Source organism: Myotis nattereri (genome assembly GCF_964212035.1).
Source record: "Myotis nattereri genome assembly, chromosome: 10".
NCBI lineage: Eukaryota > Metazoa > Chordata > Mammalia > Chiroptera > Vespertilionidae > Myotis > Myotis nattereri.
Window position 1 is genome coordinate 12,443,427 of NC_138085.1, and position 24,733 is coordinate 12,468,159.

At 49.2% G+C, this 24,733-nt stretch overlaps 1 long non-coding RNA gene across 1 annotated transcript in view; it reads left to right on the forward strand.

The window, feature by feature from the left end:
- Nucleotides 1-24,733, forward strand: part of LOC308526482 — an 86,924-nt gene that overhangs the window by 19,488 nt on the left and 42,703 nt on the right. The window contains exons 8-9 of the long non-coding RNA XR_013996548.1: nucleotides 8,271-8,352; nucleotides 11,385-11,485. This is a non-coding gene — a long non-coding RNA (uncharacterized lncRNA). The remainder of the gene's footprint in view (nucleotides 1-8,270; nucleotides 8,353-11,384; nucleotides 11,486-24,733) is intronic.

A 24,733-nucleotide genomic window follows, 5' to 3' on the forward strand; every position in this document is an offset into this window, starting at 1 on the left:
CCTTATTTATTCAAAAGGAGTATTTAACTTAATGGGAAATAGTCTACATAAATAGGTAGGTACTTTTAGAAATTATCCTTATTTACTATTATAAATGTACAGTTGGGATGTATTCCTCTGAATTATTTGAGGTAATCGCCTAGAACTCTTCTGATAGCACGAGAGAAGGCTTCCAGGGCAGCCAGTAGCTGGCTCCATAATGGCTTCAGGTACTGCCTCGAGCCAGGCCTGGCCAGGGCAGGGCCTCTCGTTGGACCAGGCTCTGGCCCCTGAGCGGGCCCTTCCTCTGCCTCCGGAGAGCTCTGGAGCTCTGGTCGTGGACCTGGAGCAGGAGAAAGAGACACATTGACTCACACTCCTGGCTTTCCTGTGACTTAGTGCAGACAGGAAAGATGCCACCGCCTTTAAGGGAACTCCAGCCCATGAGCCTGCCATCCCCCGATGATCTGCCCAGATGATCATTCCGCCTCACCTTGTTGAGTTGCCTCGGTGGGCTCAAGGTGCTGCAGCGCCAACCATAGATTTTGGGTGTGGCCCACCAGGTTTGGGCAGGGGAATTGACGGGCACCAAGGCCTGCTCTACCTCGAAGCAGGCGGAAGGAAGGGGCTGCCCCAAACCCTGGACATGGTCCAGCCAGGTCCCCACCATCGCAGCAAAGGCCCTGGGGAGAGGCAGGTGGGCAGCAGATTCTGAGTCCTAGTCTTTCCTTCCAGTCTGCCCTCCCATGGCACACTTGTTTAGATCTGAGCATCTGTGCAGGTCTCCCAAGACCACCCATGGGAGAGCCCCATGGTAACCCCGGCCCTTGTGTGGCTGTCATGGTTGTAGCAGTTGTGGGATTCAGCTGGTTCAACACGGAGTCTGTGTGAGACTCTTCTTCCCACTGGCAGCTCACCTGAAGGTCCAGTGCACTGCCCACCCCCACCCTCCAGGCCCTGGGCATCTGGGCTGAGGACTGAGACAGGCTTGTGAGCAGCCTGCTCACCACAGTCCTGTTCTGAGCCTGGCCACCGTGGTCAGGGGAGATGGATATGAAGAGGGGCAGGCAGAGCTGGGTGGGTTTGTGGTGGGGAGGGGACTGTGAGGGACCACTCAGCACAGCGTCCCCTCTGGGTCTACAAGGCCCGGGACCCCACCCACTGTCGTCTTTGACTCCTATCCTCCTGGAATAGAAGACTCCAGAGCCCAGGCCTTTCTTGGGAATCAGATGATGTATAAGATTAAGGTTCTTCCAGGCACTCTCCACCCCCCAGCCACCACAGTCCCCACGATGCTGACTCTGAGGGCCCTCCTTCTGGACCCGGAGACCACTCACTTTATGACTTGGTCCTGCGATGTGTCAGCCCGGTCATTCTAAACAGGTGTGCATCCAGATGGAAAAATCACTCTGATCGCATCAGCCCTGATGGATGGTGGACACGAGCTGTGAATCATGGACAGCGTGACTGCTGGACCCAATGCCCAGAACTGAGGCCCAGGGATTGTGTCTGCTTCATTCCTTGAGTCAGGCTAAGTGTCTCCAAAAGTGCGTGCACATTGTCGAGTAAAGAAACTCCAACCAGAAGCATGCCACATCTGAGTGGACCTGGGCCCCTGCTCTCCCCAGAAATCCCCAGTGTGGTTACACCAAGGACCAGGACCGGCTAGGTGAAATCTCACACTGCTTAACAGGTTGCTTTGCATGTGCTTTTCCAACCTCTGATGCCACAGGCCACTGATGGGTGTGTCAGAGTTCTTTCCGTGGGACAGAGTGAAAGAATTGCCAACAACAACTGCCGCACATCCAGCTACCCTGTCTGCAGAGCCAGGGAGCAGGTGAGACCTGCCCTGGCTTGTCCCCACAGCAGTGCTATGAGGTTTCCCCCCCAGCAGCCCACTTTTCAGAGGAGCATCCTGAGACTCGGGAAGATGTGGTGACATTTTCATGCCTCACAGCTAGCAGTGGGCAGAGTCACGAGTGTACGCTCACCTAGATAGAAGCTCGTCCAGGAACCGTTGGGCTCTGCAGAAGGCCAGCGTGGAGATGTGGGGGTGATTCCCCCCGGGAAAGCTGGTACCATGGCCATGGCAAGATGAGGGACAGGACACAGTTCACACGACATTTCTCTCTCTGATATTGCTACAAATATGTGAGGAGCGTGTCTTTACCGTCCCATGTAGCTGGACAGGGGCGGGGGGTCCTCATTTCTTTGTCTTGGGCCAGTGGGACACTAGGGAGAGTCCTGGGAGGGTATCTGTGGAGTCCCCAGATTTGAGTGCGGGTTCTGGGCACTTACAGATTGTGTGGGGTTTTGGGTGTAGAGACCCTCGAGGCCAGCTCTCACCTCAGAGAGGCACTGGTCTGTGTCGTCAGCCTGGTGCACCTGCACCCTGACCCCGTAGGTGGTGTAGTCGGGTCCATGAGCCAGCACCTCAATGATGTCTTCCTTGGAGCTCTGCAAAGACAGAGTGGGTACTGAGCCAGGAGGCATCAGGAACCTTCCACCCAATCTGTGGTCCTGTGTCATGGCAGACCTAGCCTATGAGGACAGTGAGGATGTACCTGGCAGCCCTGCTGAGCTTGCAAGAATCGATTTGTGTCAAGCTGTAGTCACAGTGAAAGCCTGAATGACTGAGGAAAACTCTGTCCTTGTTGGGATGATATGGAGTTGGGTTAGGCCACAGCTCCTGAGCTGGCCGCACTGCAATGGTTTGTCGTCCTCTGTGAGGTGATAGGTTGCAGAGAAAAGTAATCAAGCCCTTTATCCCTTCCTACACCCCTAACCCCCACCCCTGCTTCCCCCTACCCTATTTTTTTTCAATACACAGCACTATCAAGTGGGATGATGTGTAAGGCTTGGAGAAGGTCTACAAGGACAGTCGGGCTGGGGCTGGTCCACAGGATAGTTTGGGCAGGGATTTCATCAGTTGAAAGGAGCATGAGGCAAAGACAGCAACAGATGCTTTCTCTCTGATCCCAAGAACACAGGAAGAAAGACTGCTTTTCTCCCCTACCAGGGAGCTGGTCGGGAGGATTGAAGGTAAAGATCACTTTGGGAGTGGGCCTGTGAGAACTTTGAGGCCCCAGATTTGAGTCTGACTTCTGGTCCCACCCCAGTCACATCAGGGTTCTGGGTGTGGGCCAGCGCTCACCTCAGTTTGGCACTGGACGGTTTCCCTGTCCTGACGCACTTGTCCTTTGTACCCGTTGAGGGCATAAGTGAACCTGTCAGCCAGCTCCTCGACGCTGCCCTCGTTGGAGCTCTGCAAAGACAGAGCCCCTACCGGGCCAGGAGGCATCAGGGGCCCCGGACATTACCAGTGGGGAAGATGCCCACCACCCATTCTGCTCCCCAGATCAGGCAGAGAGGGGCATCTGCAAAGACCTCTAGGCAGGGAGTGAAGTTGATGACCCCTTGGGCACCCCTGCGATTTAACAAGTGGGTAGCAGAGCTCCGACCCCAGCACTCAGCTTCCCTTCCTGTGAGCCATGACCTGGGCAGTGAACAAGATACACCCTCCAACACCCTCCAGGCTTCTGACACTTACCAACCTGCTCCTTAGCCCAGGTTGAGCATCCCTCATCCCCTGCTTTCTTCCCCTCACCATCCCGGGCGCACACACACACACACACACACACTCCTGGGATGAGGGGTAAGAGGTGTGGGGCTCCCCAGGTGTGACCCCCAGTTGGCGCCCAAGTGTGAGCTGAAAGGGCCTGCCCTTGGTTACCTGTGTGTGCCTCCTGCCAGAGGGCGAGGGGTATCAGTGGTGGCGCTTGCGCCTGTTTCCCCAGCAACAGAAACATCTCTCGCCCTGGGGTTTCTTCTTGCCAGAGCTTCTGAAGAACGGGAAGCAACAGAGAGACATCCTGGTCTCCTGACCTTCTGCACTCAAGTGACCTGGAAAGGCAGTTGTCTCTAAAACAGGGGTGGGCAAACTTTTTGACTTGAGGGCCACAATGGGTTCTTGGCAGGCTGTAAGAAAAGCATGGATGGAGTGTTTGTGTGAACTAATGTAAATTCCAAGTAAACATCATTCAATAAAAGGGTGCGGTCTTTTTTTTTTCAGTTTTATTATTTCCAAAGGGCCAAATCTAGCCCGCGGGCCATAGTTTGCCCATGGCTGTCCCAGGTGCTGGGACTTGGAGTGTCCCATGGGGTAGTGGCTGTTGTGGGTGGGAAGGGCTCATTCCAAGGGTGAACTTGGGCTTGTCAGGTATTTAAAACGCTTGGAGGATTGGGGTTCCCCTGGGCCTTGCTCTCTGGGGGCAGCCAAGGAGTTACTTTCCCGAAGAATGGGACTTGGGCAGCCCCTGGTTCCTGGGAGAAACCAGGAGAGTGGAGAGGCTCCATCAAGTCGCCACCTGGGACCAAGAGCCCCAGTGAGAGACCAATAGCCCCAGTGTGGGCGCCTTCCCTGTGCGGGCCTGGTCCCCTGTCATTGTGGGGCAGGTTGCATGTGCTCCCTGGACCTGGAGGAGTGGTGGCTGCTGAGCTGACAGGAGGCAGCTGGGGACAGAGTTCCAGCCAGACCCCAGCAGGGCCCCCTGTCTATTAAGCCAGGCAGTGAGGGGTCCTGCTTCTCTGGGGCTTGTGTCTCAAACCAGGGGACAAGACAGATCTGTAGTCCCCAGAAAGTTAACTACCTGGTCAAATAGGGTGTGTGTGGGGGGCAGGGGGGGTGAGCAGGGGAAGTTGGAGAATCGAGCTGAGGGAAGGGAATGGGCAGGGGCAGAGCTTATTCCAGGCCTAGGAATATGTGTCTTGGAGGGTAGTCACCACGTGAGCCCATATACAACTTGGTTTTTATTCAGCAGTGGCTTCAGTGCAAGGATGATGATTAAATTGTGGTTGGTTGGGTGGTTGGGTGGTTGGTTGGTTGGTTGGGTGGGTGGGAGGTTGTTTGGTTTGGTCTCAGAAGAAATAAGAGGTAGAGACAATCGTCAGTCTTTACTTAGAGCCCAGCAGTGGCCGGACTGGGTCTTGGCTGGTAGGGCCTGTCCTTCTCAGGCTTGGAGTTTGGAAGTGTTCTGAGAGAGATGGCAGCACTTCTCCCACCTGTGAGCTGAGGCTGGCATCCTTGCTGCCTAGCAGCTGACTGTGCAAGGGGCTTAGTGGCAGGAATGATTCACACACAGCTCCCTTCCTCACTGGGGAGAACAGGTGACGTGTGGCTCTCAGTCCTTGCACTAAACTAATGTCAGGATGGGGCAGACCCTACATGGAAGTATTTCAGCTTCACAAACCATTTGAGTGAGTTAAATAACAACTCTTATGTTTTTTAATTTTTAAGGCAGAAAATACAGCCACATTTTAATTTGATGTTTACAGGAGTTGATTTTTACACCCCCAAAATTGGCTTCAGCTGAAGTTTTCCATACCTGGGAAGTTACTTGTTGAATTTTGATAAAAGTGACATATGGTGCTCAACACATCTGTATTTTCTGATCCTTTTCACACCAATACAAGGAATATGCAATTGATGTTTTAAAAAGATAATGCTAAATTTACTAATTTGGGTTATAGTACAGTTACTAAGAAATGTTTAATAGTATCTACCAAAATGTTATAGGATAAGGTTTATAGAGATTGTATATTTTTGAAATGAGTAGTATTATAAAACTGTGTTTACATTTTTGTGAAGTTTTGTACCACAAAGTTTAAAACAAGGAAAAGTTTATTATTGCTGAGATATTTAGGAACATTGTAGAAATCTGAACCTACAATTATTTTTTGAAGCGTTTGTAGAAACCTTATTTAAGAGGTCTAATATTACCCTCATCCTATAGATGCAGCTAGGAGACCCAGAAAGGGTAAGTGAAATCCCCACGACCACAAGCTATTAATAGCAGAGATCAAATGAGAACCCAGGGCAAGTGCTCATTCTATTTTTCCTGTCAGCCTCTGTAGACCCAGTTGAGGTTAGAACCATAGAGCTGTGACTTAGGAGATCTGAATCCTTTAAAAATCTTTTCTGTATACATATGTTTCTCTTAGGAGTCTTGATAGTATTATTTAATTACTAGAGTCCCAGTGCATGAATTGGTGCACATTGAAAGGAAATTAATTAGAGGAAATATTGTAAGATCACTCTTTGCCCTTTCTCAATAATAGAAGTGTATACCAAATTCACGATCAACAATGACAGATGGAAACACATGCAACTGGCGCCAGTGAGATAGATAGGTAGATATAGATATAGATATATGGATATAGATATAGATATAGATATAGATGATATAGATATACATATAGATATAGATAATTGCTTACTTAGTCCTGCTTTCTGATTAGGTAAACTTTTTCCAGCTTGGTGAAGTGCCCCAATTTCGTTTTCAGGATATTGACAGCAAAACAGCATAAATACCAATATGAAAGCAGATTATTATTGTGGATCATGCGGAGATAACAAAGGGAGAAATATTTAACTACAGCCCCATTTGACTATATTCCGTGCAGTGAGAAAACCTGAAGTCATGTTCAGGCTCTACCATTTCTTGCTTCTTTTCATTTGGGTCAATTTTTAAAACATTCTAAATCTTCATTTTCTGGCTAATGAAATGAAAACAGGATTCTACCGAGTCTCCTCTCTACCTATTCCGGGACTTCAGTGAGGATCAAATGAGATGAGGCACATGAAAACACTTCAAAGACATTTGGTGAAAGTGTAAAATGTTTGCACCTGGCTATAAAGCAAGTGGGTGAAGAAACTCCAAGGAGGCTAGTCGCTAGGGAGAGGAAGCCTGGCATTACTATGTGACATCATTACCTGGTGCCCACAGCCACCATTTCTGTGCTGGGCTGGCCTGTGGGCTTTGTGCCATGGGTTCGTGGCGGGGCCCGTGTCCCACTTGGGAAAAGCGGAGTGTTGCTTGTGGACTCTGGGTGCGCAGTGCCCTTCCTCTGTAAAGGGCCAGTTCAGGTCACAGCAGCTACAGTATTGAACGCCTGCCCCTGGTGGTCAATGCTCTTCATAGCGAGTGGTCAGGTGGTGGAATCCTTAGCACATTAGCCTTTTATATATATGGATTTGCAATAAGGACGGCAAAAACCATTTTTAAAAAGTTACTGTGGCTCATGTCTGAACTTTATCAAATCTGAAACTTTACTGTAGATATCAGCCTTCCAATGAGGAATTCTTCAAATACAGCCTGAGCTGTGGACCCTGAGGCATCCTGCCTAAGAGCCTCTCTTCAGGGTTGCTGACCCGCCCCATCCCCTACCATGCCTCTAACCCCTGCCCATTAATTTTGCCAAGCTGACCCAGCATCTCCAAAGCCCAGTGTTCTCATTCAGGAGCTGTTGGAGTGCAAGAATGCATTTTAAAGGATATTTCACAACGCAAAGCACTTTTTAAGCTTCTCAAAGATAAGTGGATGGTCACTGAACATGGATGCAAAATGCGTTTTACACCAAAAAAAGTTACTTAAATGTGTTTTAGAAGATTTTTTTCATTATCAAAATAATATAGGATCATTAGAATTTTAAAAAGAATAGTATAAAGTAAAGGAAATCACTTCTTTCCACTATCCAAGGTTAACCACTGTCAACATTTCAAAGTATTTCCTTTTGTCTTTCGTACATTTATATATCTAGATACCTTTTTGAGGTGATACTATTAATTCATTTATATTAATATATGTTGTATTGACTTCAGAGAGGAAAGGAGAGCGAGGGAGAGAGGTAGTAGTAATATGAATGATGAGAAGGAATCATTCATCACCTGCATCCTACATGCCCCCTACTAAGGATGGAGCCCCACGTACCCTGACAGGGACTCCATGTATGACCTCCTGGTTCATAGATCAAGGCTCAACCAGTGAGCACGCCTCCAGGGCAAGATGATACTATTTGTTATGTGTGTATCCTGATTTGTTTTCTCTTAGTTATGGTGTTTTCATTCCACTGCATCTATAACCACTGTTTTCCCGTTTATGAAGGCACTGTTTATTTTTCCCAGCTTTATTGAGAAATAATCAATATACACCACTGTATAAGTTTAAGGCAGACAAAAGGATGGTTTGATTTGCCTACATTGTGAAATGACTACCACAGTGGGTTCAGCTAACATGTACTGAAGGTGTGACAAACCAAAATTGAAATCTCTAATGTAATTTGGGTTATTTTTTCTTCAAAGTCAAATCTACAATTGTTACTATTGCAAAAAAGAGCTTGTACTTGGAACTAAAGTGCAGGGTGTGGTGGGTCTGCAGGCTGGGGCTCTACTGCCCTGGCCCCTTGCACTTGAGCCCTGTTCCTATTCTCATGCAGATCCTTTCTCCTTCCAGACTTCACATGAGGCTGGTGATGGATGTGCTGCCCCTGCTGGATGGGTTCCACAGTCTGTCTTCCCACCACGGAGTGTCAGAGGTGAGAGCCCCCTGTGTAAGGCTGTGGAGCATATGAAGTTCAGAGTCACTTGTGTCTCAGCAGCTCTGGGGGTGACCTCAGCATCAGCATGCGCAGAGCCTATGCTGGCCTCCAGGGTGTGCTCTGTGCGGGTCCAGCTCACCCACAGCTCCTCTCTCCCTGGATTTCAGCCACCTTCCTTGTCCTTCTGCTAGAAGCTCTGGTTCTCTCAGAACCTTACACTCCTCTCCACCCATGAGCTGTGTGGCAGCTTCATATAACAGGATGGTTTTCAGGGAAAACTGGCAAGAGAAAAAGAAGAAAAATAATCAGGAGTCACCGCAATACTTTGGAGTCCAGGGCCCGGCCAGGAGAGAAGGGGGAAGGGTCCAGGGCAGCCGCCACTCTGGCTCCAACAGGCCCCTGGTCCAGTCTTCTCTGAGTCATTCGCGTCCTCTGCACAGAGCAGTGCTAAGACTCACTGCCTTCATGACAAATCAGCTCACCACCGTGCTGGTCACTGGTCAGGTTCTCAATTCTCTCCCCACTCAGCCCACTGCTGCTCTCTCTGGAGTCCGCAGATACTATTCTCTCTGAGACCATGGTTGACATCATTGGGTGGACAGCTGGCCATTGGTCTGCTCCGTCTCGATGGCTCCAGAATGATGTGTTTTCTTCTTTTGAGAAGAAGAAAAAAGAGCAAGAATATGGGTCTGGACAGCAAGTAGCCTTTCTGTAGAAATGCATGGACAGTGAGTTTTTTACTCTTAGTACTTTGAAGTGCTATGTGGATTGGCATGAGGTACTTTTATTTTATTATTCTTTCTGGATGTTCTTCCTGAAGGTGACTGAGTTGGCTGGCTGCACAGGTAAAGGAACAAGAGGGTGAGTGTGCTGCCCTGTGTGCCAAGTAGCAAGGAGTTTGTGCTGTTCTGCATTTCTGAGCCTCTCTCACCATGTGAATCAGCTCTGGCCAGAGGCAAGGATAGCCATGAGTGGCTGCTCCCAGGCCATCCTGACACCACTCGTCTGTCCGACCTCTACACCATTGAGCTCTGCTCATTCCCAGCTAAGTCCACAAGCCAGGGGAGCCCTGGAGCCCTGAGTCACTGCGTGCAGAGCATGAGCATTGGTGGCTCCCTGGCCCACATCATGGACCAAAAAGAGCAAGATTTTATGGGGTACAGACACTGAAAAGGCCTTCATGACAGCCCTACATTATTACCCTAATGGTACAGGTTTGGATGGACAATGACAAACTCCCTACTTGACCACAGAGTAAAGTACCAAACCTTTAATGAGTGACACTCTGTCTCTCATCTACGTTTCACCCCTTTAAATAGGGATGTTTTGATTTCATCCACCAGCATTACTTCTTCCATCTCGCATTCAAGTTGACAGGAAAATTGGAGCCATCTATGGAAGGAGAGAGCATATGAAGACAGGGTATTATTTTTAGTTCATTTTGAGCACCACTCTGTCGAGTACAAAGAGAAAAATTATTTATCTTTCCTGACCTTTAACAGGGCATAGGTATCTTTTCTACAGTTGAGATCTGTAGATGATTAAAAGGCACCTGCTTCCAAGGACAATGCTGCCTTCATTCATCCTTGTCCTTGGGTTGCGTCACTCCTGGGCCCTGTGCCCAGGTCCCAACCAAGACAACGAAAAGTGAATCTGCTCTGCCGACGAGACCCTGGCCCAGCGTTCCTGGAATGGCACAAAAGGCCCATCCTTGTCACTTGGTGGATGTGGTTTAATGAAGCAGAGGGTCACTGTGGGAGGATTGCACTACCTGCATTGTGTTTTGTGAGATGGTTAAAAGGTTTGAAGCTCCTTTAAGAAACCAGGTGGCAGAGTGAAGGAGCTGTTCACCCGAGTGATCACATTAGAGGTGGCTCAGACACAGCAGCTGTATTAAAAGCTGTGGAAGCTTCATGATGGTATGAGAACTTAGCTGTGTAGGTGACTGGTCTGGATGGTGGCCCTCAATCCCACTGACCACCAGTTCCTGTGGGCAATTCCTTATCCTCAGCCCTGACCACAACTGGACCTGCTGGACCAGATTCCCTGGGGCAAGACCACCAAATCTGGTTGTCGCCCCTTTTAGTTTTGAACCTGTTAAAAATATAATTGTAGATTCCATTATTTATAAGAGATAACGCAGAGGTAGCCCATGGCATCTGACCTGGTTTCCCTCAATAATATCTTATAAAAATCTCACAACCAGGATATTCACAGTGACCCAACTGCCATGTAGGGCCGATAGAAAACAGCTCTACCTGATACTCCCACACCCAGGACAGAGCCTTCTATTGTTTTTATTGGTATATTATTATCACAGTAATATATACACAATGAAATTTACCATTTTAACTATTTTTCAGAGCACAGTCCAGTGGTGTTAAGTGGTCCTTAACAAAACTTAACAATCATATTGTTGTGCTGCCCTTACCACCATCGGCTCCATCACTGTTCTCATCTTCTCCAACTGAAGCTCTGTCCCCAATAAACAACAACTCTGCATCCACTCCCCCATTACTGGTACCCTCCATCTTACCTGTATGACTCTGATGGCTCTAGGGACCTCATGTGAGTGGGATCACACACTATTTGTCCTTTTGTGACTGGCTTATTTCATTGAGCATCATGTCTTCAGGGTCCATCCAGGTTGTAGCATGTGCCACAATGGCCTCTTTTTCTAAATTGAATATATTGGGGTGGGATTGGTAATGAAATCATGTAGCTTTCAGGTATACAGTTCTGTAATACATCACCTGTATGTTGATGTATGTATCTCACCTCCCTCCCCTCTTACCCCAGGTCAGGTCTCTTTCCATCACAATTTATCCTTTCTAAGCCCTCTTCTACACACACCCCTCTCTCTGTGATAATCACCAAACTGTTGTCTGTGTCTATACGTCTTTTCTTTGCTTAATCCCTTCACCTTTTCACCCTAGTCCCCCAACCTCCTCCCCTCTGACAGTATTCAGTCAGTTTTCTGCACCTATGAGTCTGTTTCTATTTTGATTGTAGTTTGTTTTGTTCATTAGATTCCACATATAAGTGAAACCATAAGGAACTTGTATTTCTCTGACTGGCTTACTTCACTTCACTTAGCATAATACCGGCTCCATCCATGCTGTTGTAAAAGGTAAGATTTCCTTCATTTCCTTTTTGCGTGTGTGGGTGAGTCGCATTCCGTTGTGTTAATGTACCACAGCCTTTTCTCCACTTATCTGCCGCTGGGCACTTGGGCTGCTGTGAAATCTTCGCTATTGTAAGTAATGCTGCAGTGAACATAGCATTGCATATATCCTTTCCGATCAGTGTTTCAGGTTTCTGCAGATATATTCTCAGAAGTGGAAATGTTAGCTCATAAAGCAGTTCTATTTTTAATTTTTGAGGTAACTTCATACTACTTTCCACAGTGGTTGCACCAATCTGCATTCCTACCAAGAGTACACGAGAGTTCTCTTTTCTCCACATATTCACCAGCACTTGATGTTTATTGATTTATTGATGATAGCCATTCTGACAGATGTGAGGTGATACCTCACTGTGATTTTAATTTCCATTTCTGTAATGATTAGTGATGCTCAGCATCTTTTCATTTGTGTAATAATCATCTGCAGATCCTCGCTGGAGAAGTGTCTGTTTAGGTTCTTTGCTCATTTTTAAATTGGATTGTTTAATTTTGTTATGATGCTGAGTTTTTTAAGTTCTTCATAAATTTTGGATATTAAACCCTTTTCAGATGTATCATTGGCAAATATGTTCTCTCCTTCAGTGGATTGTATTTTCATTTTGTTGGTGGTTTCCTTTGCTGTGCAACAACTTTTTAGATTGATGTAGTCCCATTTATTTAGTTTTTCTTTTGCTTCTGTTGCCCAAATGGATATATCAGAATAAAAAAATATTTCTATGAAAATTTATTGCCGTTATTTTCTTCTAGAATTTTTTACGGTTTCAAATCTCACTTTCAAGTCTTTATCCATTCTGCGTTTATTCTTCAATATGGTGTAAGAAGGTAGTCTGCATTCATTGATTTTTCTACTTATGTGTCCAATTTTCCCAATAGCATTTATTGAGTGGACTATCTTTACCTCATTATATATTCTTGTGTCCTTTGTCAAATATTAATTGGCCATAAATGTATGGGTTTATTTCTGGACTTTTTTTTTGTTCCATTGATCTTTTTTTATGTCATGTGTATTTTTTTATTATTGCTTAAATTTTACAAAAGGTATTACATATGCGTCCTTTTTTTTCCCCGCCCCTGACATTCCCCAGGCCTCCCCTACCCCCCAGTGTCTTATGTCCATTGGTTATGCTTATATGCATGCATACAAGACCTTCGGTTGATCTCTTACCTCCCTCCCTCCTGCCCCCCAACCCACCCTGCCCTTCCCGCTGCAGTTTGACAATCAATTTCAGGCAGCTCTGCCTCTGTATCTATTATTGTTCATAAGTTTATAATGGTCTTTATTATCCCTGAATGAGTGAGATCATGTGGTATTTTTCCTTCATTGACTGGCTTATTTCACTTAGCATAATGCTCTCCAGTTCCATCCATGCCGTTGCAAATGGTACGAGTTCCTTCTTTTTTACAGCAGCAGAGTATTCCATCGTGTAGATGTACCACAGTTTTCTAATCCATTCATCTACTGATGGGCACTTAGGCCAACAGCCCGCATTCTGAAGCACACCTGAGCCCGGAGGTGGGAGGGGGGACGGGAGCAGGACCAGGTGGGGGCGTGGAGCCCTGTGGAAGGGGCAGCCTGGTAGGGAGACCTACCAGACACAGTCCTGCGGGACCTGGGAAGGAAGACCCAGAGACCCAGCAGCTGTGTCCAGCCACGCAGCCACTAGATGGAAAAGATCAAACTCTGAGGACCAGGAGCTGGAAGGGGAAACCTCGGGGGGGAAGAGCAGGTTATGGGGGGCGGCTTCAATTGTGGCTGCAGGTGAGTTCGGCCCGACAGGTCAGAGTGTCGTAAACATGTGTCACTGCTGAAGGCAAACACTAAATGCTGGAAGCCTCAAGAAGAGGCGCAGATGGGTAGGAGGGAACCATGACTTCACAGAACCCAGTGCCCATAGACAGGGGCTATTCCTAATTTAATGAATTTAACCTGTAAACTACCTAGTGGAGCCTTTTCACTAAACATCAACCTGGAGAGCAAGCCATGACCATGACATTATGTTCAAATAGAACTTAAAAAAGAGGAAATAGCCAAGCCGGCATGACTCTCCAGTGGTGCGCCGACCTAGGAAGCAGGAAGTCGCGGTTCAATTCCTGGTCAGGGCACATGCGCAGTTAAATCCCCAAGGCGGGGCATGCAGGAGGCAGATGGTCAATGATTCTCTCTCATCATTGATGTTTCTATCTCTCCCTCTCCCTTCTTCTCCTAAATCAATAGAAATAGATTTTAAAAAAGAGAAATTAGAATTCTGCAGATATAAAAATTATGCATAGAATTGAATGGTTGAATGTTTTCAGCACACTAATGGAATTACTTAACTACATCAAATTTTCTCAAAGTCTGAATTTATTTGAAGTCTTTAAAATAAAGTATAGCAATATCTTGACCCATACAGCTCCTAGGGCAATGAAAACTAAGGAGAAAAGAACCAAATGGGACTACATCAAAAGATAAAGCATCAACCAAAAGAACAAGAAAGCCCACTGCATGGGAGAACACATTTGCCAAAGTTATCTCCAACAAGGGTTTATTCTTCAAAATTTACAGAGGACTCCTACAGCTTAACAAAAGGAAGATAAATAATCCAATCAAAAAATGGGCAAAGGACCTAACTAGATACTTTTGGAAAGAGTACATACAGAAGGCCAAGAGACATATGATAACATAGTCAAAGTCTCTAATCGTCCAAGAGACGGCTTCACAGGGGAGTTTTACCAAACATTCAAAAAAGAACTAAAACCTACTAGTATACTCCTCAGACTGTTTCAGAAAATCCACCAACAATGAACTCACACAGAGAGAAACTAATAAAACAATCCCATTTACCCCTGCACCCAAAAAATTAAGATACCTAGGAATAAGCTTAACTCACGAGGTAAATCACCTGTACTCGGAAAACTACAGGATGTTGAAAAAAGAGATAGAGGAAGACAAAAATAAATGGAAGGATATACCGTGTTCATGGATTGGTAGAATCAACATCATTAAAATGTCCATACCACTGGTAGCAATATATAGGTTCAATGAAAATCCCATTAAGATACAAACGGAATATTTCACAGACCTACAACAAACTATTCAAAAATTCATATGGAATTTTAAAAGACCCCGAATAGCCACAGCAATCCTGTGACAGAACAACAAAGTTGGAGGGCTCACAATGCCAGATATCAAGCCATATTACGAAGCCTCAGTTCTCAAAACTGCCTGGTACTGGCACAAGAACAGATGTGTAGACTAATGAAATCAAACAGAGAATCCAGAAATCAACCCAGGCCATTAAGCTCAATTCATATTTCACAAAGGAGACAAGAGTATACAATGGAGTCAAGACAGTCTCTTCAATAAATGGTGTTGGGAAAATTGGATGGATACAAGCAAAAAAACTGAAACTAGACCACCAACTTTCACCAAACACAAAAATAAACTCAAAATGGATAAAGGAATTTAACAGAAGGCGGGAAACCATAAAAATCTTAGAAGAATCATAGGCAGCAAAATATTAGACATACGTCATAGCAATAATCATCTGATAGATGCAAATCAAAATGACAAGGACATACCATCTCACACCTGTCAGAATGGTAATCATCAACAAATCAACAAACACAAGTGCTGGCGAGGATGGGGAGAAAAAGGAACCCTCTGGCACTGCTGGTGGAATGCAGACTGGTGCAACCACTGTGGAAGACAGTGTGGAGTTTCCTCAAATAATTAAAAATGGAACTCCCATTTGACTCAGTAAACCCACTTGTAGGACTATATCCCAAGAAATCAGAAACACCTATCAGAAAGGACATACGCACCCCTCTGTTCATAGCACAATGTACAAGAGCTAAGATTTGGAAACAGCCTAAGTGCCCTATTTAGCAGATGAGTGGATTAGAAAACCGTGATACATCTATACAATGGAATACTATGCTGCTGTAAAAGAGAAGGAACTTTTACCATTTGCAACAGCATGGATGGACCTGGAGAGCATTATGCTAAGCAAAATAAGCCAGTTGGAGAAAGACAAATATCATGTGAGCTCTCTCATTTGTGGAATATAAGGAAAAATGTAAACTGATGAACAAAAAATAGAGCCAGAGCAAAAACTATTTTAGAATATAATAGAAGTAATCCTGTTATTGTCAGATTTTTAATATTTCCTACAACTTTTGTGATATATTGTTAATAAAGTTTTGTTAAGATTAGTATATTTTAAATCATTTTTCCTTGAGATATTAATGTTTATTGCATGTAATATTTAAAAGTTTTTCTTGAAATATTAATGTTTATTGCACATAACATCTTTACTAATAAAAGGTTAATATGCTAATTAGACCATGAGACCTTGTAGATGTACTTTGGGACAAAGACATGGTAGTGGGGCTGAGGTAGAGGCGGTTGGGGGTGATTAGGCCAGGAGCTGGGAGCAAGCAGCTGGCGGAAAGCAGGCCGGCAGTAGGGGGCAGTTGGGAGCAAGCAGGCCATCAGGGGGGTCAGTTGGGGGGCAAGCAGGTCAGCGGGAAGGGCAGATGGGGCGGGGGAACAGGCCGGTAGTTGTGGGCAATTGGGGGCGAGCAGGACAGCATTGGGGTCCTGTTGGGGGGGAGCAGACCAGCAGTGGGGGGCAGTTGAGGATGACCAGGCCGGCAAGGGGGGCAGTTGAGGTTAAGACAGATGGCTGGGGTGCAGTTGTGAGTACACAGGCCGGGAGGCAGAGTGGTTAGGGGCAATCAGGCAGGTGAGCAGTTAGGAGCCAGTGGTCCAGGATGGTGAGAGGGAGGTCTGACTGCTAGTTTAGGCCCGATCCCAGAAATCATGCCTAAACCAGCAGTCGGACCACCCCTAAGGGGTCCCAGATTGGAGAGGGTCCAGGCAGGGCTGAGAGACACCGCACCACCCCCACGCACAAATTTTGGGCAGTGGGCCACAAGTATATATACACTGAGTGGCCAGATTATTATGACAACACCATCAGTATTTCGTTGGGCCACCTTTTGCCTTCAATACTGCGGCGATTCCTCTTGGCATTGACTCCACTTGATGTTGAAAGGTGATGTGAGGAATCTGACACCATGCCTGATGAATAGCACTGTCCAGTTCTGTCAGATTTGATGGTTGTGGAACCAGCTGCCTGGTGGCTCTTTTAACTTCGTCCCACAAATGCTCAATTGGATTGAGATCTGGTGATTGTGGGGGCCACATAAGCAAGGTAAAGTCTCCCTCATGTCCTTGAAACTACTCCTGCACAATACGAGCACCGTCATGGTGCATCGTCTTGTTGGAAGACGCCATAGGGATACGCCATCAACATGACAGCATGAACTTAGGTATGGTGTGCTATTCAGATGTTGTTCCACACGAATTAAAGGGCCCAGGTCATGCCAGAAAAACATGCCCCAAACCATAACACTGACCCCACCAGCTTGAAGGACTGTACTCATGCATGTGGGTGCATGCTTTCATGCTGTTTCCACCAAATCCTCACTCTGCCATCTGCTGATGCAACTGGAAACATGATTCTTTGGACCACATGACTTTTTTCTAATGCTCAACTTAGCCAATCCTTGTGTTCCTGTGCAAATTGGAGATGTTTTATCTTGGTAACTGCAGACAGCAAAGGCGTTCGATGAGGCCTTCAGCTTCCATATCCCGAACAATGAATTGTACAGCAAATTTGCCTACAAACATCAGGTGGTCATAATAATCTAGCCCCTCAGTGTATATAAAGTCCTAAGCTACCCTTGGACCAGTGCTATGATGCACATTGACCAACAGGAGTCAGACACTCAAAGCTCAGGCATGGAAACATGGAACAGACTGATGAATATCAGAGGGAAGGAGGAAGGGGGAAGGTGGGAAGAGATGCACCAAAGATCTTATATGCATATTAGAGGCCCCTGGTTGGGTCCCTCAGCCTACTGCAGGGATCGGGTTGAAACTGGCAGTGCAACTTGCCCTGAGGGTTCCTGGACTGTGAGAGGGTCCAGGCAAGAACCAGGGACTCCACTGGTGCACGAATCTGTCCACCCAGCCTCTAAATTTTTTTCTTGAAATATTAATGTTTATTGCACATAACATCTAAATATATAAAAGCCTAAGAGAAAGTTGGACCACTGCTATGATGCGTAGTGAGCACCAGGGGGCAGAGGCTCAATGCACAGGCATGGAACCATGGAACAGCCTGATGAATCTCAGAGGGAAGGGGTTGGGGGAGGGCGGGAAGAGTTTCAACAAAGATCTTATATGCATACTAGAGGCCCTGTGGGGTCCCTCACCGGGCCTGTGGGGCTCCGACATGTCCTGAGGGGTCCTGGATGGTGAGAGGGCACAGGCCAGGCCAAGGGACCCCACTGGTGCACAAATCTGGGCACCAGGCCTCTAGTTATATTTAAATTATTTTTCTTGAAACATTGTTTACTGCATGTAACATTATTATATTTACAATCATTTTTCTTAAAAAAAAAAGAGAGAAAATGCCAAAGAAATAAAAAATGAAAATAAATAAAATAGCGTTTTGTAGACCCTTTAAAAGGAGCAATAGCATTCATGTGGCTGGAGTTACTCAAGCACCTACAGTGACTCCGATGGGACGTGCACACAGGTCTGCAGACCTGCTGTCTGATGGATCCAGGAGCCAAGAGCAGCTCGGGGGCGGCCCACGGGCTGGGGACACACTCTGGGCCCCACGAGGACGCCCCTGTCGCCACAGGCCTGGAGCTGAAGGCCGTCCCTGAGCGCGTCATGGCCGGTGTCCATCCTGCCGCACGCAGGGAAGGCTGCAGCGCCAAGTGCATAGTGATCTCCTGGGCTGCGTCAGGTGGACGCTGGACCGGCAGCGGGAGGTCGGGGTCCGTGGCTCTCACTCCACATCCAGACTTTATGTCTGAGCTGAACCCTGGGGCTGAGGAGGTTGCGGGTCCGACACCGCAGGCCTTGGGCCTGGGAAGCCCTGGAGCAGAGCCCTGAGCGGGGCCACACAGAGCAGGGCCGTGGCCGGGTCCAGCGCCCTCTGCAGGGAGGAGGGCGGCTTGGCTGGTGAGGGGGCATCTTCCTCAGACACAAACCCCAACTAGGAAGGCGCCTCCCTCCTGGAGCCACTGGTGCAGGCAGAGCAGGGGTCGCTGCCTGGAGGACCAGGCCTGAGCAGGGCGGTCCTCAGCCCGCGCCCCAGGGCCCCGCGGCCCCCACTCGCCATCTTCCCTGCAGAAGCCTCCAGGCTGCCCTGGCCGCGCGCTGCCAGCAGCCACACAGGTCAGACAATGCCCACACCTCCAAGCTGTTGGCTCCACAGGCTCCTGGCTGACTTCCTGGAGGGGCGGTACTTCCGCGCAGTGGGCGGAACCTGCGAGGGCCTGTTGTGCGCCACCTCCTGGCGGGAGGCGGCAGCACATGGAAGTGTCAGCAGCCAGGTGCCTCCTGGGGGAGCTCTGTGCTCTGAGCAGGGGCAGCAGGGGCTGCTCTGGCTCCCACAGCAAAGCCCTGCAGGTCCCAGTGCAGACGCCTCCGCCTGCCCCGCCATGGAGGGGCCCTGCTGGTCGCAGGCATCACGTAGGCACACGTGGGCACAAGGACCGCAAAGAACATGCCATAGGGAATGTGCCCGTGGCCTGGGCGCATATTGGCCAGAATTGACGGGAAATTTCTACTCAGCTTGCTGTTGCCACTCAACCCAGGGCCTCGTGCCTCCGTGTGCCGTGTGGGGCCTCTTCTGGGGTGTGTTCTGTGCCCCCGGTCCATGCAGATGGGACAGAGTGGCCGTGGCCTTGTTGGGAACAGGGCCTTGGCCGGTGGACTCCAGGTCAGAGGGGTCTCAGGGTCTGGGGTGGGTGGGCCTCACTGAGTGACAGGTGTCCTGGTGGAGGGAAATGAGACTCGCTGGCAGAGAGAAGGTCATATGACTTGGACGCAGAGATGGGTGGGCGGATGGGGCTCCCAGCCCGGGAACCGAGGACAGCTGGCTCCACCCGAAGCTGGGAGAGGTTTTCCCTGCAGCCCCAGGAGGACCAGCCTTGCCCTCTCCCTGATCCCGGGGCTGAGAGTCTCACAGGCAGCGTGGAGAGCTCCGGTCCCTGCCCACCTGCCCGGTCACTGCCTCCTGGGCTCCTGGAGAGAAGCCACAGGAGAGGAAGGGGCTCCAGGCTGGGGCTGAGGAGCAGGAGGAGGGGTTCCTGGGGTGCTGGCTCATCCCTGATGCCCTGGGCACCTCCCATCCTGTGCCCTGACCTGTGGACCTGGGTTTATATCTGCCCAGAGGGCCTGAGGACCAGGGCGCAGGGCTGTGCGAGGGAGACTCAAGAGCAGGCGTGACAAAGCTCCTCTTAGGTCTGAGCCCACCTCCTCTAGTGCTGCCTGTACTCAGCACCCTCACTACCCCCACCCAAGTCTCTACAGAGTCTCCCTTCTGTCTTACACCCTGGAGCCCATGACTCTTTCTCATGCAATGGTTTCTCTGGTGCTAATTGGGAAGAGGGAGTCAGTCGCCCCCTTTCACAGGAACCAAATGAAGTGAATCCATTTATTCCCAAGGAGTGCTGACAAGGGCTCTGGCACAGAGCAGCTGCTCAGTGAATGAATGCCAGCGCCCTCCGCAGGCACTCAGGGCAGATGGTGGACAGGTAGTTCTGTTTCTCTGCTCCTGGTGAAAGGCCTGGTTACAAACATAAGAGAGTTCAAGAATGACAGGGAGGCTGACAGGCAAGTGCTTGGGACAGGGTACTGGTGTGCACGCATGTGTGCATGAGAGAGAGAGAGGGAGGGAGGGAGAGAGAGAGAGACAGAGAGAGAGACAGAGAGAGAGAGAGAGAGAGAGAGAGAGAGAGAGAGAGAGAGTGTGTGTGGGAGTGTGGGTGTGTGTGTGTTTGCAGGACATGCAGTGTTTCCTAGGCTGTCATCCTAGAAATAGCTTAGGGAAACTGCATGAATCTATTTTAATGAAAAGGTAAGTGCAAATGTCCAAGCTGCTCCTGTGCCAGCTCACACTCAAATTTAGAGTGAGCGCCTGTTCGCCACACTGCCTCCTTCATTGACTCCTTCCTGGGTTTTCATCTTTGCCCATCTGGTAGGTGGAAGGTCAGCATAGAGAGACCCTGTGAGAAGGGAAGGGATACGGGGGGACCCTAGGCTGCAAGGTCACCCAACCCTCTTCTTCAGCTCCCTCCAGCCAGCCTCCCAGCCACACCCAGCTGTTTTCCCCCCAGAGCCTGGGGAGAACATTCGGGCAGACCCTGGGAGCCGCCCAGTCTCTTCTCCCATCCTTGTGACCATGGTCCTGCAGCTCCTCCTGCGGGTCCTCTTTGGTGCACGCGCTGGCAGAGGGCTCACTCTCACCCTCGCAGGCCCCTGCCATTCAGCCCACCCTACCAGGCAGTGGCCCTGGCTGAGCTGCAGCAGCCTGTGCTGCTGGTGAGAGCCCATGGGTGTGTCCAGGGGCTTCAGAGGCCACGTGATACACACAGACATGGCTAACAATTAACTTATATGAACTTGGGATTCAATAAATTATATTAAAAGCAAAGGTGGTAACCCTGGCCGGTGTCGCTCAGGTGGTTGGGCATTGATTGTCCTGTGCTCCCAAAGGTCACCGATTCCATTCCCAGTCAGGGTTCAGGCCCAGGTTGCATGTTCAGTCCATGGTAGGGGTGTTGGCGGAGGCACCTGGTCAATGTCTCTCTCTCTCTCTTTCTCTCCCTAATCTTCTTTCTAAAATCAATAAAAACATAATAAGAAAGAAAGGTTATAAATACTCAAAACTTGCCCCTTGGCCTTGTTGGCGTGGCTCAGTGGTTGAGCAGAAACCAATGATACAGGAGGTCACGGTTCAATTCCCAGTCAAGGGCACATGCCTGGATTGCAGGCTTGATCCCCAGTGGGGGGTGTACAGGAGGCAGCCGATATATGATTTTCTCATCATTGATGTTTCTCTTTTCTCTCACTCTCTCTCCCTTCCTTTCTGAAATCAATAAAAATAGATTAAAAAAAAAAAACAAAAACCAAAACTGGTTACTTGGAATTTTTTCCCTGTTACCCATACTCTTGGGGTTATTCAGACGTATCGTACCTGCGTGGAGGTGATATTATAGAGCAGGGTGGACCATACATCTATTCCCATGTTCGTGGTCGGGACACCATGTCAGCACCCTGAAATCACCTCTGGTGAAAATATTTGCACCCTAGGAATTGGCCAGTGTTACCAAATCGGGACTTGATTTGTTTTCTTCTGTGCCTGTGGTCTCTAGACTTGAGAAAGTGATGCAGAAAATGTTAATAGTGAAGATTAAACCTAAAAGTGTGCCCTGGGTGAATATTATGACACGTAAATTGTCTCTCTGGTTTTTAAAAAGACCTCTGTAGGCCTTGCAGTGCCAACACATTATAAGAATTGAGGGACTGGGCTGGCATTCAGAAAAGCACTACCTGACTGAGTAGTCACTCACATCATGAACAAAAGAGTGAGGATCTCATAGGCACCTCCAGTTTGTCTTCCTTGCTAACATAACAGCAAGCATCACCCAACATTCTCATTGGAATGACACTTATCCGTCAGTTGAGGGCAAGCATAGGGTGGCTATAAATTCACCTGTTTGGCAAAAATCAAGAAGAGCTTTCGAAGGAAGTCAATGGGCTGTGTATCTACATCTTTATATACTCGTGTGTGTGTGTGTGTGTGTGTGTGTGTGTTTATGTGTGTGTCTCTCTGTGTGTGTCTGTGTTTGTGTATGTGTGTGTGGACATATAAACACACTCCCTCCTCTTCCTCTGGTTGGTTGATAAACATGTGGCTGGATGCTTCTTTCCCGAGGTGTGTCTGACCTTTTCCCATTTTCTCACTTTCCTGCTCTCCCCAGGGGGAGCCCCTCTGGTGCCACAGGTGACCCCGCCCTCTCTGCAGGCAGACCTCAGCCCTGAGCAGTCATGTGGATGTTTACCACCCCCCAGAGCGAGCAGCTTCCAGCCAGTGCAGAAGGTGGGGCCCTGGAGCTCAGGAGGGCCTGGTTTGGGTGCTCCCTCAGCAACAGGATCCCGTGGCACCGCCCCGGGGGGACCACCCCCTGGGTTGGGTGGTATGTGAGTGAGAAGTCAGAGTTGGGAGCAACTGAGGGAGTGAAGGATAGGACAGGGGGAAGGGAGGGCGATGCCCAGCATGGTCTGGGGCAAGGGGACAGAGGGGATGAGAGGAGGAGCACAGAGGCTTTGGTGGGGGAGGAGCGTGAACGGTGTGCTGAGCATTGTGGGGTGGAGGTGTCTTTGGGACCTCCAAGCTGGGAACAGATCTGGGGGATCCCAGGAGAGGCCTGGGCTAGTGGTGCTGGGAGCCTTCTGGGAAGATGGCAGTGAAAGCTGTGGGTACGACCAGCTTGTCTGGGGCTGGAGGGGGGTGAGAGCGGGTGGGGTGCACCCCGCGGTGAGTCACGTGGAACACATAGTCCACAGAAGGACGGGTGTAGCTGGTGTGGAGGCTGAGGGAGGGAGGTTCACAAAGGTAGGTCAGCGGGGTGGATGCCAGAGGTGCCAGGGGGCTGAGAAGTTGTGGGAGGCAGGCAGACCAGTTGGCCAGGCCCTGCCAAGACCCAGGGACAGGGGTGTCGGGGGGACCTGGGATGAGAACAGTCAGCTAAGAGGGGTGGGCACATTCCAGATCCATTCCAGACCCAGGTTCAGGGGAGCGATCACCTGTGGGAAGTGGAGAGAGGAGGGGTCCAGCCCGCACCCCAGGTTTTGGCTTCTGTGATTGACAGCTGGTGGCCTTGGATAAGCAGGGAGCCCAGAGGAGTCAGGGACAGTGGAGAAGCCTGCAGCCCAGGCAGGGGGTCTAAGGCAGCGACCTCAGGCCTGAAGCTCAGGATCAGTCAGTGCTGGGGAGCAGGTGGCTCAGCCCTGCAGAGGATCAGGGAGGGGGCTGCCTCCACGATAGAACCTGGGAGTGAGCACACAGGGAACTCCAATGAGTGTTTGTGGAAAGGATGAGGGGGGACCCGGGGACCGGCCAGTGTGCGCCCTGAAGAGCTGTCCCAGAGGGGAGAGAATCAGGGAACAGAGGCTGAGAGCTCCCAGGGGTGACCGTTCAGGTTCAGACCCTGCAACAGCCAATGGCGAAGGGGAGGCGGCCGGCAGGGGTCCACACGCTCAGTTTGGCTCCCATCTTTGGGGAGGGCAGCTCGCAGAGGGAGCGGCTCCCCCAGGGGCAGGGCCTTGGAAAGAAGGGGAAAGGAGGCCACAGGAAGCACCTTACAGAAGAGGCTGGTGAGGGAGGAGGGACGCGCAGGCGGCAGCTGTACGGGCCGCCATGAGGTCAGGTCAGGGGGGATCTTCACCTGTCGTCCTCCTCCCTCCTCGGCCTCTTCCTAGTTGAGTGGCCTTGGAAAACCCAAGGATCATTTTAAGCTGAGCTCCTGCTGTGATAGAAATCCCAAATCAAAATGGGATTCCACTTAGAGGGACTTAAAATACACCAAGGCCTGGGAAGAGCGGCTGCCTGGGAAACAGAAAACCTGGCTTCCCCTTCTCTGGCTTCCTGGCCGAGGGAGGTCTGCATTCCAGGGGCCCAGGACCTGGGGCCGGAAGCGGGGAGCCTGGAGCCCGGGCATCGCTGCCAGTGACGAGCGGTGAGGAAATCCAGGACTCAAGTCTACTCCAACTCATTTTATTACAAACCCATCCTTGTGTTCCAAAATCAATGGCTAATCAGTACAGGTCACAGCACTCAGAGACACAACACTTTTGCACACCCAGTTCTTTGTCAGCACATTAAGGCCAAAGGAAAACCTCTTTATAGATCCCCGGTCCCCAGGCCAAGCCCATCCCAGGAGAGCACCTTAGGAAACCGGAAACCATGTGTCAGGAAACCAGCCATATACACACTAGAGGTGTGACTCCCAAAGAGAAAGATTGATGCCAACTGATGTCAATATAGGCTGTCCCCCAAAAAGGTAAAAAGAGGTAGGGCTGCTGATGGAAAATGAGTCCCCATTGGATTTAAAAATGGGCTGTCCCCCAAAAAGGTAAAGAGAGGTTGGGCTGCTGATGGAAAATGAGTCCCCATTGGATGTTAATATGGGCTGTCCCCCCAAAAGGTAAAGAGATGTAGGGCTGCTGATGGAAAATGAGTCCCCATTGGATGTTAATATGGGCTGTCCCCCAAAAAGGTAAAGAGATGTAGGGCTGCTGATGGAAAATGAGTCCCCATTGGATGTTAATATGGGCTGTCC